We start from the raw sequence: 10031 nt of genomic DNA on the forward strand, positions 1-10031 counted from the left end.
GCCGCAATCACCTGGCGTAGGAACTGGGCAGAAGAGGCAGTGAGAACAATGTCGTCGACGTACAGCAGCAAATATGCGGTGTCAGATCCCCGGCGGTAGATGAACAGTGAGCTGTCGGACTTGGTTTCAACAAAGCCAATGGAGGACAAATATGAAGCAAACCTGTGATGCCATGCACGAGGAGCCTGCTTCAGTCCATAGAGGGATTTGTTGAGGCGACATACCAAACCCGGACCAGAGGAGTCCACGAACCCGGTGGGCTGCACACAATATACTGTCTCGGCGAGGGTGCCGTGTAAGAAGGCATTCTTGACGTCCAACTGATGAATAGGCCAATCCTGAGAGAGAGCCAAAGAGAGAATAACACGAACTGTCGCTGGCTTGACAACTGGGCTGAAAGTCTCATCATAGTCCAGGCCAGGACGCTGTGTAAATCCCCGAAGAACCCAACGAGCCTTGTACCGATCAAGAGACCCGTCTGCATGCAGTTTGTGCCGAAAAATCCATTTGCCGGTTACCACATTGACGCCAGGAGGGCGAGGAACCAAGCTCCAGGTGTCGTTGGCAATCAAGGCGTCAAATTCAGCCTGCATAGCTGAGCGCCAATTGGGATCTGACAGGGCGTCACGAACGGAGCGCGGGAGCGGCGACACAGGCACAGCGTGGAGGTTGAGACGATCCACGGGCTGTGCAATGCCGGCTTTGCCTCGGGTGCGCATAGAATGCGCGTTGTTGACTAGAGTGACGGAGACCGGTCTCGTGGCCAGTGTGCGGCCCGTGGCCGCGGCGCTACTGGCAGCAACCTGTACGTGACGTACAGGGGCAGCAGCGCCGGCCGGGGACGGACTGGGCGCCAGCGGTCCAGTGGGCGAGCCAGCAGGTGGCCCTGGCAGTTGCAGCCCAGCGACAGGGGAGCCGCGCGCCTGCTGCGCGAGTGGCCCGGTGGCGGGCATTTGCGGCGCTGGGGACGAAGGACCAGCGCGCGGCGACGTGGCTGCGGGTGTACCTGCATGCACGAATTTTGCTCCAGGAAGTGGAGTGGTTAGCTCATCATCATCAATAAGAAAATCCAAGGCGGAGGATGCCATGGGGGTGGTGGACATGTCGGCGAAAGGAAAGAAGGATTCATCAAAGACGACATGTCGGGAGGTGATGATGCGATTCGACTCTAACTCGAGACACCGATAACCTTTGTGCTCCGAGGAGTAGCCGAGGAAAACACATAGGGATGAACGAGGTGCAAGTTTGTGGGGTGCAGTGGATGACATGTTGGGATAGCAGGCACAGCCAAAAACTTTGAGGTGTTCATAAGATGGTTGAGTAGAGTAGAGATGAAAAAATGGGGTGGAGGAGGAGGCGAGCGTTTTGGTGGGGAGCCGGTTGACCAGATATGTGGCGGTGTGAAGTGCCTCAGCCCAGTAGACCGGAGGAAGGCTCGCCTGAAATAACAGAGAACGCAAGATGTCGTTAATGGTGCGAATCGAGCGTTCGGCCTTGCCGTTTTGCTGTGACGTGTAGGGGCACGACATGCGGAGTGCAACACCGTGAGAGAGGAAGAACGTGCGGGCCATGGAATTATTGAATTCACGGCCGTTGTCGCACTGGACACTCTTAATAGGGGTGCCAAACTGCGTGCGTACGTGAGCAAAAAAATTGGCAATGGTGGAAAAAGTGTCAGACTTGAGGCGAAGCGGAAAAGTCCAAATGTAGTGTGAACAATCATCTAAAATGACCAGATAATATTTATACCCAGACACACTGACAATAGGAGATGTCCAAAGATCACAGTGTATTAAATCAAAATTGTTTGTAGCTCGAGAGGTGGAAATACTGAACGGGAGTCTAGTATGGCGACCGAGCTGACAAGCATGACAGAGATGATGGGTGTCATCTTTATTACAGGAAATAGCACTGGAACTAATGAGGCGGGACAATGCTTCACGCCCAAGGTGACCGAGACGACGGTGCCATAAGGAGGTGGGTGCAGCGAGGAGTGCAGTGGCGCTGGTGGCTGGTGAGAAGAACGGGTAGAGGTCGCCAGAGCTATTGCACCTGGCGATCACGTTCCTGGTTTGTAAATCCTTCACAGAAAGACCAAACGGATCAAATTCAATAGAACAATTATTGTCGGTGGTGAAGCGACGAATGGAAATCAAGTTCTTAATGATATGTGGAGAGACCAAAACATTGTTAAGAACTAGATTACGATGTGGAAAAGAAAAAATACGGGATCCGATGGCTGTGACAGGAAGTAAAGCGCCATTGCCCACAATGATAGATGAAGGTGTAGATAAATTGGGCGGGGAGGTCGTGGAGAGTATACCAGCGTCCGCAGACATGTGTGATCCAGCACCAGAGTCGGCGTACCACTCCGCCTGAGCCGGAGGGTTGAGTGCCATCGTGTTGAAGTTCTGCACCAAGGACTCCTGGTTCCAAGCGCCGCCGTGCGTGGGGTTCCAAGGGGCCGAGTGATACGGCGTTCCCTGGAACGTCGGTGTCGAGGGCATGCTGCCCCCGTAGCCGTAGGGGTAGCCAACGCCGGCGCCGTAGAACATGCCGCTGGGACCGCCGCCGTAGGGCCCGAGACCGCCGCTGGGTGTGCCACTGAAGGGGGCACCATACTGAGGGGCGCTGGTGGTGAACGCCGGCGGTGGGGGCGGCTGGCGGCCGTACGGCCACATCTGCAGGGTGCTAGCCCAGGGGTGTGCGAAGCCAGGAGGCGCACCACCCAGGCCAGGCTGAGGCGGTGTCTGCTGCTGGTGCTGGTGGCCCGGACCCTGGCCGCGCCCGCCCCTGCCGCGCCGACGGCCGCGCTGACCACCTTGCTGACCACCTGTCTGAGCGCCTTGCTGGTGGCTGGGAGGACGGGCAGGAGCAGAGGGCGCTGCGGCCCCTTGGCGTGGAGCAGCAGGCGCCGGCGGCGTGTTGGCGATGAGGGCCGGAGGTGGAGACGGTGGGCGAGCGTCGATGTCGATCTCCTCAAGTAGCAAATGTGTGCGAGCGTCGGCGAAGGACGGAAACGGGCGATGCATCTTGAGGATAGACACCATGTGGCGGAACTTGCCGTTGAGCCCGCGAAGAAGGGTGAGCACCATCTGGCGGTCACCAATAGGATCACCGAACTCGGCAAGAGATGCAGCCATGGTCTCCAGTTTGCGGCAGTAGTCGGTGACCGTCATGGAGTCTTGACGGAGGTTGCGGAATTGCGTCTCCAGGAGGAGGGCACGTGACTCCTTCTGGCCAAGGAATTCATCCTCGAGATAGCACCACGCCTCACGCGCGCGGCGTTGCCGGATCATGAGCGACTGTTGAAGATCGCTGGAGACGGTGCCGAAGATCCAAGACAGCACGACGCAGTCCACCTGGACCCATACGGGGCGGTCAGGGAGGGCTTCGTCGTCGAGGACGTGCGGTGTCAGGGCATACTTGCCGAGCACAGTGAGAAACATGCCGCGCCACTTGGTGTACGTGCCGGTGGCCTTGTCGAGGATGATAGGGATCAGCGCTTTGACGTTGACGACGGCAGTGGCCTGCGCCCAGACAGCCTCATGGCTGGCCTCGTACTTCTCCAGGGCGTCGGCGCGGAGGCGTGCCTCCTCGGCACGGCGCGCAGCTTCGGCGCGTTCCTCGGCGGCGCGTTCCTCGGCGAGGCGGCGAGCTGCGGCTTCTTTGGCCGCCGCTGCGGCAGTCTCGGAGTCATCTCCCGCCATGGAGACGGCGGGGCGGCCGCGCACGTGAGAGCGCGAGGCGGCGGGACGTCCGCGCGCGGGAGAGCGCGACGGGACGGGGTGGCCGCGCACGCGAGATCGCGCAACGGTGGGTTGGCTGCGCACACGAGATCGCGGCGCGAGGGTGGATCAGCAACCGGACCAGGGGTCGGGGCGATCGAGGACGCGGCGAGCAGGTCGGCGACGTTCCGGGCGTGGTGAACGGCGGCCAGGGAACGGCGAGCTGCTCGGCGGCGCGCGGAAGCGGAATTAGCGGATCGTAACCGCTCTTTGATACCATGTAAGTTGTGAATGATTGATCGTATATCATGTATGAGTACAGGGGATTACATATAGGCAGCTAGGGTGGCGTACAAGCCTACCGCATGGGCCTAATCACATTCACTAACATGGGCCTAATTACATCATGCTAACAGAAATCACTGGTAGTTTCTGTGTCAATCAAGTTCGAGCTTCAGCAGGGATGTATAGCTTCTGCTAATTGCCAAAAATTAGGATTAGGACCGTTTAATCCAACACACTGAATAATAAACTATTAATTAATTCTTGTTAAGTAGTACACGAATAAAGAGCTTCATGAATGTTTTCGGTAACACATTCTTTCCCAGCCTGTACCCACTAGAAAGGAACTTATTTGACAGGGTATTACAAATACTCAGGAGTCAGGACAAACAGTGAAACGAGGCAATTGCTGTCTGGCACTTCAAAGGTATTCTATTGTGTTGCCTGAAGTTACACATCAAAGCTCAAGACAAATGCACACTATTATACTGCAATACTCAATTCTCTAGTCAAAAGTGCTCCGCTAACATTTAAACATTAGAAAATGCTATGGTACAATCTTTACTTAGCTGTCCGATCTCAACTACAGAACCATGGAATAGCGTACAGAAGGAACGCCCGCTCGCCCGCGTAACGAAACCACGAAACAGAAGGAGTGCCCGCCCGTGCCACTCGCGGCGGGCCCACCATGCCGCTAGCATCGAGAAGAAGGGGAGAGGGCGGCGTCCACATGCGCCTCTGGTTCGGATGTCCAGCCGGCGCCGAGAGAAGTTGGAGACACCAAGGCGAAGCACTCAAAGGCGAGGAGCGAGCGAGATGCAACACTCAATCTACTTTTAAAACATCCAGATGCAACACTTGCTACATACATCTAAAGACAGATAAAATATTTGAAACATGTATTTGAAACACTTGCAAAAACATCTAAAAACACTTGAAAACCATGTAAAACATACACAACATCCAGATAAATACTTGCAATATATGTGTGAAACATATGTAACATTCAAATAAACACACTTGCAACATATGTCTGAAAAAACAGCTGAAACATTGGGAACAAAAGCTTGCAACATACGTGTACAACCATTGCAACACGTGCATACTTTTGCAACATTCACATAAAACACTTGCAACATTCAGATGAAATATCTGAAACACTTGAAACATATTCTTGCAACACCCGTTTTTAGCGTGCAATGTTACCTTGCTGCTTGGACGAATCACGGAGCTCGACGCCGGCGAAAGGTCAGCAATGGCGCATGGAGCTCGTCGGTGCGCCCCTGGGCGAGGACCTGCTCGACAGCCTGAGTGAGCATCTGCGCGAGCACCCCTAGGCGAGCACTTGCTCGATGGCCTAGGCCAGCACACCATTGGCGAGTACCTGCTCGGCGCCTAAGCGGGCAGCGGAGGCGGCCGCGGCGGCGCATATGCCGTGGTGCAGGCAAGCAACGCGGTGGAGCGCGGAGTGGGGAAGGCGGGTAGCGCGGTGGAGTCGGGCGCGAAGGTCCGATGGAGCGGTGGATAAGCCTCGACGGTGGAGGCCGAGTGCGTAGAGAGAATTTTTTTGGTAAGAGGTGCGGACTGGAGCGAGCGGACGAATATGTAGCTAGTGGAAGTCGCGTTCGTCCGTCCCCGGACGCCCGCACAAGAGCATTACCGTTTTTTAAATTAATTAATTAACCTAAGAAAAAATATCTGACTTTAGAGTATCCAGATATGATTGATACCGATATTAAGAGTTTGAATTCGGATATTGAACTTTGAACAAATTGCTCACCCAGCCCATCAGTTTGTTCACCGTGGCCCAAATGTCCTGACATCATTAGCCCAATTCTGTCCCAAAACCAGCCTGGCTGAAGTGCTGATGCGTGCTACTCTCGCCGTCAAAAAAACACGTGATCATGTGGTTTAAATCTGGTCCAAAAAACATGTAAATCTAGATTAAAAATAAACTTTATGATGGAATCCACCAATAAAAAAATACATATGCAATTAGAAAATCATGTTAACTCTGTATTTTTAGTAAAGAATCTAGATGGTTCTTTTGAGTTCCAGGCGTGTATCGAGAGGAAGATAGCAGAGACATATGTGTAATTTTATATTTTCATTAATGTGACCTTGAAAAACGAGATTTCCATGTTGTGTGGGATCGAGGGGTAGCTCACTAGCTCAGTAGGGCCCCCCTCCCATATATATTAAAAAAAACTAGCTCTCTCAGTAGGGCTCGTCCGGCCCGTCGGTTAGCGGCTAGCGCACCAGCGTGGGATTCAGGACCCCGAACGTTCTGGCCAGATCGAAGTAGCTGATCGCAGATCGCACCGCGACCCTGCTACGTGGCGACGCAGGATTGGTACCTCACGTGGACCGTCTTTTACGGTGCCCTATGAGCTGTGAGGTGGAGGTCCGGCACGGGCCAGAACACTCTGGCGACTACCACGCTCATCGCGGCCACGGCCAGAAGCCCAGAACCTATATAATTCCAGCGCCTGCCGTTGCAGGATCACAGAAGAATCAATCAACCAAGGCACAGCTCGCAAGTGACTAGACGAATTGGACATCCGAACAGCTCATCCGGTGATGACGGCGATGAGAACGAAGCCAACTATTCTAGCTCTCGTTCTGCTCTCTCTTGTTTGCTCAGGGTACTTGGGCGGGGTGGCTGATGGCGTGGAGGCACGGAAGGGGAAGATGGGGAAAGCGGCGTCGGGGCCGGTGATCGGCATCGACCTGGGCACCACGTACTCGTGCGTCCGGGTGTACCGGAACGGGCACGTGGACATCGGCGCCAACGACCAGGGCAACCGGATCACGCCGTCGTGGGTGGCATTCACCGACGACGAGCGCCTCGTCGGCGAGGCCGCCAAGAACCAGGCGCCGCTCAACCCGCAGCGCACCATCTTCGACATCAAGCGCCTCATCGGCCGGAGATTCGACGACGAGGAGGTGCAGCGGGACGTCAAGTACCTCCCCTACAAGGTGGTGAACAAGGGCGGCAAGCCGTACGTGGAGGTGCGGATGAAGGGCGGCGAGAAGAAGACGTTCAGCCCCGAGGAGATCAGTGCCATGATCCTGTCCAAGATGCGGGAGACGGCCGAGACCTACCTCGGCCAGCGCATCACGGACGCCGTCGTCACCGTGCCGGCCTACTTCAACGACACGCAGCGGCAGGCGACCAAGGACGCCGGCACCATCGCGGGGCTCAACGTGCCGCGGATCATCAACGAGCCCACGGCTGCGGCGATCGCGTACGGGCTGGACAAGAAGGGCGTGCTCGTGTACGACCTCGGCGCGGCGGCACCTTCGACGTCAGCGTGCTCAGCCTCGACCACGGCGTCTTCGAGGTGCTCGCCACCAGCGGCGACACGCACCTCGGCGGCGAGGACTTCGACCAGCGCGTCATGGACCACTTCATCCGCCTCATCAAGCGGAAGCACACGGGAAGGACATCAGCAAGGACGGCCGCGCGCTGGGCAAGCTGCGGCGCGAGTGCGAGCGTGCCAAGCGCGCGCTCAGCAACCAGCACCAGGTGCGCGTCGAGATCGAGTCCCTGTTTTCGACGGCGTCGAATTCTCGGAGCAGCTGACGAGGGCCAAGTTCGAGGAGCTCAACATGGACCTGTTCAAGAAGACGCTGGGGCCCGTCAAGAAGGCCATCGCCGACGCCAAGCTCAAGAAGTCCGACATCGACGAGATTGTACTCGTTGTCGTTGTCGGCAGCCGGCAGCACCAGGATCCCCAAGGTGCAGGAGCTCCTTACGGAGATGTTCGACGGCAAGGAGCCCAACAAGGGGATCAACCCCGACGAGGCCGTGGCCTATGGAGCCGCCGTCCAGGGCAGCATCATCAGCGGCGAGGGAGGCGCCGAGACCAAAGGTAATAGTGCTTTCACTTGCTTGCTTTTGTGTGTAATCAATTTATGGTGATGTAATGCTTCGACGCTGACAAGCCATTCTCTCGTTGTTCTTGGACTGATGGCCATCCACGTGACGCCGCTGACGCTGGGGATCGAGATGGCCGGCGGCGTGATGACGAAGCTGATCCCGCGGAACACGAGGATCCCGGTGAAGAAGTCGCAGGTGTTCACGACCTACGAGGACCACCAGACGACAGTCTCGGTCAAGGTGTTCGAGGGCGAGCGGAGCCTGACCAAGGACTGCCGCGAGCTGGGGCGGTTCGACCTGACGGGCATCCCGCCGGCGCCCCGCGGCGTGCCGCAGATCGAGGTGACATTCGAGGTGGACGAGAACGGCATCCTCCACGTGACCGCGGCGGACAAGGCGGGCGGGCGGTCCAGGTCGATCACCATCACCAACGACAAGGGCCGGCTCAGCCAGGAGGAGATCGACCGGATGGTGCGCGAGGCCGAGGAGTTCGCGGAGGAGGACCGCCGCGTCCGGGAGCGCGTCGACGCGCGGAACCGTCTGGAGAACTACGTGTACCGCGTGCGCGCCACGGTGCGGGACGGCAGCGGCATGGCGGTGAAGATCGACGAGGAGGACATGGAGCGGATGGAGGCCGCCCTGGCGGAGGCGCTAGAGTGGCTGGAGGAGCAGGACGGCGCCGCGGGTCGAACGGCGGAGAAGGAGGACTACGAGGAGAAGCTCAGGGAGGCGGAGGAGGTGTGCGGCCCAATCATCAAGCAGGTGTATGAGAAGTCGGCCGGGTCGGCCGGCGCCGCGGACGAGGATGACGTGAACGAGCTGTAGAGTGTCCGCGACGAGCTCCATGTAGAGCATTCCGGTTGACGAGGGTGTTCGACTGTTCGGAGGGGATCATGATGCGTTGTAAATAACTTATCGCTGTAAAGTGAAGACCTTGCTATTGGTAGTAGTACTAGTAAGAATCATTTTCACTTCTTTTTCAGATAGTGCATCAATCAAATGGTACGTACATTAGCCTAGGCACACTAGAAATCAATGGAATTGGCACTTGCAACGACCTTGGATAGTTGGATCTATAATATTTGATCCGTGTAGACGAGATGGATTGTATGCATCGTCATCTACCACTCTACCTGGATGGCTGAAACACGCGAAAAACATCATAATATAAGCGAGGAAAAAACTGCGTTGTACGCGCCAGGCTACCGTTAGGAGGAGTATAGCTCAGCCGTGCTCCCCTTGGCACGCCACCGGGAGTGGGCGCGGCGCGGCGAACACCGCGGCCTCCGAGCCGAACACGTAGCGCGCCCACTCCGCGGCCTGCGCGTCCAACTCCTCCTCGGCCCCGCGCATGCCCCCATCCGCCCACGTCGATGCGATCACCGCGGCGACGAGCGCCACAACGAGCAGAGGCGCCAGCAGGGTCACCAGCTGCGCCGCGTCCTCCACCGCGATCAACGCGTACGCAGCCATTGGTCGTCACTCGTCAACAGAAGGGGGGGCCTGATGCATGCGTACGCGTCTTTCTGATGCCGGGGAATGGCAAGCGGGCAGCAAGAATATGTAGAGGACGGACGGACGGTCACCGTGTAGCTTTCTCGTGCGCAACCACCAGCGCCATGGATCGTGTGAGCGAGCTCTGCAAAGCGGCCGCCAGGCCGGCCTCGTACTCTTTTTTGTCTCGGATCATGAAAAGTCATGCCATGGCTCAAGAACAGCAGCGTGTAACGCGTATATTTGATCGTTCACCTTTGTACGATGGTTCCCCGTCTGCCTGGGAATTCCGTTCCGGCAATGACTCTTGTGTGTGCTCGGGTGCTCGACCCGTGGGTACTGGGTTGGTTGGGCCTTCAGCGGTTGAGCCAACTCAGCCAAGCTTTTAGCTCTGTATACAGCAGTGCCTCCCCTTTGGGTAACTTTTGGGCGCTCACTAGCTGTTGAGATATACAAAGATGATGTGCAATAAAGCACAAACTACATGCCAGACGATTCAGAAGTTACAGGCCATTCTATAGCGATAGTTGGGTAAGCAAATGCCGTTATAGGTAAAAGATCATCCAAACTGAATCTGTAATGCATTCTGAGAGTTTGAAACTGAACTGAGCTCCAGCCGCCACCTTGAACTCTAAAAAAAAAAC

At 56.6% G+C, this 10031-nt stretch overlaps 1 pseudogene; it reads left to right on the plus strand.

Annotated features, from left to right (window-relative positions):
* Window positions 1-6306: 6306 nt before the first annotated feature.
* Window positions 6307-8724, plus strand: LOC136452662 (heat shock 70 kDa protein BIP2-like; annotated as a pseudogene).
* Window positions 8725-10031: the final 1307 nt, after the last annotated feature.

The sequence above is a fragment of the Miscanthus floridulus genome, chromosome 1 (assembly GCF_019320115.1).
Source record: "Miscanthus floridulus cultivar M001 chromosome 1, ASM1932011v1, whole genome shotgun sequence".
NCBI lineage: Eukaryota > Viridiplantae > Streptophyta > Magnoliopsida > Poales > Poaceae > Miscanthus > Miscanthus floridulus.